Raw genomic sequence first — 2,674 nt, 5'->3', positions numbered from 1 at the left:
GGACTTGGAAGAGCATTTGAGGATTAAGAAAAAAACAAATAGACTTGCTGGAGGGTTAACAGTTTTATTGTGTTGAAGAAAGGAATAAAACTGGAACTGGTACTGATCAAGGGATGATTACTAAAAAATTACATTTTAGATTGGTGAAAGTCCAAATTATGTAGGCCTTGGTGGGCTGTGCTTAAGAATTGAAATTTTAATAAAAATTTGATGAGAAACTTTTGGATGATTTTGATTGGAGAAATAATGTATTAAAATTTACATATTTTATAAAAGAATTGCCTTTTTTTCATTTAGATTCAATCATGTTGTCACATATTGTAGTATTTCCTTCTTAAGGACAAATAGTACTCCATTGCATGTATACACATTTTATTAATCCGTTTATCTATTAATGGACGTTTAAGTTGTTTCCACATTTTGACGATTGTGAATAATGCTGCAATGAATGCAGGAGTGTTAATATCTCTTTGAGATCCTGATTTTAATTCTTTTGGATGAAGAAGTGGAGTTGCTGGATCATGTTAGCTCTAATTTTAATTTTTTGCCGAGTCTTTATACATATAATGGCTGTACCATTTTGCATTCCCACGAACAGTGTACAAAAGCTCCAGTCTCCACAACTTCATCAACACTTGCTGTCTTTTGTGTGTGTGTGTGTGTGTGTGTGTTTTTAATAATAGACATCCTAACCGGGGTGAAGAGAATCTCATAGGGGCTTTGATTTGGATTTCCCAATAATTAGTAACATTGAGCATCTTTTCATCTACCTGTTGACCATGTGTATGTCTTCTTTGGAGAAATGACATTATTGTAAGTAAAATAAGCCATTCACAGAAAAACAAATACTGCATTATTTTACTTTTATGAGATATCTAAAATAGTCAAACTCATGGAAGCAAGAAGTAGAATTTTGGGGCCAGGGCTGAAAGGAGAGGAAAATGGGGAGTTGCTATTCAATAGGTATAAAGTTTCAGTTACATTACATAAATAACTTCTAGAGTTTTGCTGTATAGCATTGTGCCTGCAGTTATCAATACTGTATTGTACACTTAATCTGTTAAAAAGATAAATCTCATGTTAAGTGTTCTTACTAAAATAAATAAAGAATATATAAAGAATTTTGGTTTCTTTACAGACACAATATGCAGAGGCCATATGGTTGTCCCAAAAATCATGGATGTGATACACAAAAGGATACTTTTAAACAGTCAGCCAGATGCAGTGGTGCACACCTGTAGTTTCAGCTATTTTGGCTAAGTCAGAAGGATTGCTTGAGCTCAGTAGTTTGATGTTGTAGTCTGCTATGATTACACCTGTGAATAGCCACTGCACTCCATCCTGGGCAATGTAGCAATATCCCATCTCTAAAAAACAAAACAAAACAAAAATATAATAAAAATATGTGTTATTAAAATAATATATTAAAGTAATGTGTTTTTAGATATATTGTATTAAAAAATAATGTGTTTTAAACACATTAAACACATTTAATGTGTTTTTGTTGTATTAAAATAATGTATTTTTAGGTATTAAAATAATGTATTTTTTAGGTCACATAAAGCAGGGGGAAAATGCAGCATGCAGCCAGCAAAAGGTACACAGTTGTCTCTACCTGAGACAAAGGCGACATTTAATTGCAAGCAATACTGCTCTCTTGGAGTGAGATTTTTGCCAAGCATGAAAAGTTTGTGTTCAAAACTGCCAATGAGATATTTACTCTTCTGCTCTAACCCCCTCTAGCCTGACTCTTTTTGTGCTCATTTGCTAACATGTATAAATAATTAATATAAATTTTTTGCATCAAAAACTACATTTATATTTGTATTAATCTTTGTTATGGGCTGAATTATGTCTTTCCAAAATTCACATGTTGAAGCCTAACCTCTGATGTGATACTATTTGAAGATGGGGACTTTGGCAGATAAATAAATTTGGTTGAGGTTATGAGTATGGGGCTCTTATTATGGGAATGGCACCCTTCTAAGAAGAGACACTAGTGTGGAAGAATTCCTCCTTCTCTGTATCCTTGCCAACATCTGTAGTTTTCTGTTTTTTTTAATAGTAGCTATTCTGACTGGTGTAACATGATATTTCATTGTGGTTTCAATTTGCCTTTCTCTGATGATTAGTGATGTTGAGAATTTTTTTGTATGCTTATTGGACATATGTCTTCTTTTGAAAAATGTATATTCATGTCATTCACCCACTTCTTCATGAGAATATTTGTTTTTTGTTGTTGTTACTGAGTTGCTTGAGTTCCTTGTAAATTCTTGATATTCAGTCCCCTGTCAGATGCATAGGTTGCAAAATATTTTTCCCTATTTGTCAAGTTTTCTGATCACCCTGCTGACTATTTCCTTTGCTGTACAGAAGTTTTTTTTATTTTAAATTTTTATTTTTTTATAATAAAGGACTTTCCAGCAAAAACCAGAAAGCCTGCTAGACAAATTCTAAAAGAGCTGTAACACTTGTACAGAAACTTTTTAGTTTAATTGTCACATTGTCTATTTTAGTTTTTGTTGCTTGTGCTTTTGAGGAGTAGTAAAACCTCTATGGAAAACAGCATGGAGATTTCTCAAAGAACGAAAAACAGAACTGCCATTTGATCCAGTAATCCTACTACTGGGTATCTAGCCAAAGGAAAATAAATCATCATATAAAAAAGATACCT

The 2,674-nt window shown here is 32.6% G+C and overlaps 1 non-coding gene across 1 annotated transcript; it reads right to left on the bottom strand.

Annotated features, from left to right (window-relative positions):
- Positions 1-2,411: 2,411 nt before the first annotated feature.
- LOC119469816 lies at positions 2,412-2,473 on the bottom strand. Its single transcript, XR_005198663.1, has one exon. It is a non-coding gene; the product is annotated as a U7 small nuclear RNA (small nuclear RNA).
- Between the last annotated feature and the right edge of the window lie 201 nt (positions 2,474-2,674).

This window comes from Cebus imitator, unplaced genomic scaffold, assembly GCF_001604975.1.
Source record: "Cebus imitator isolate Cc_AM_T3 unplaced genomic scaffold, Cebus_imitator-1.0 Scaffold861, whole genome shotgun sequence".
Lineage (NCBI taxonomy): Eukaryota > Metazoa > Chordata > Mammalia > Primates > Cebidae > Cebus > Cebus imitator.
This window is presented reverse-complemented; position numbering and strand designations above follow the sequence as displayed.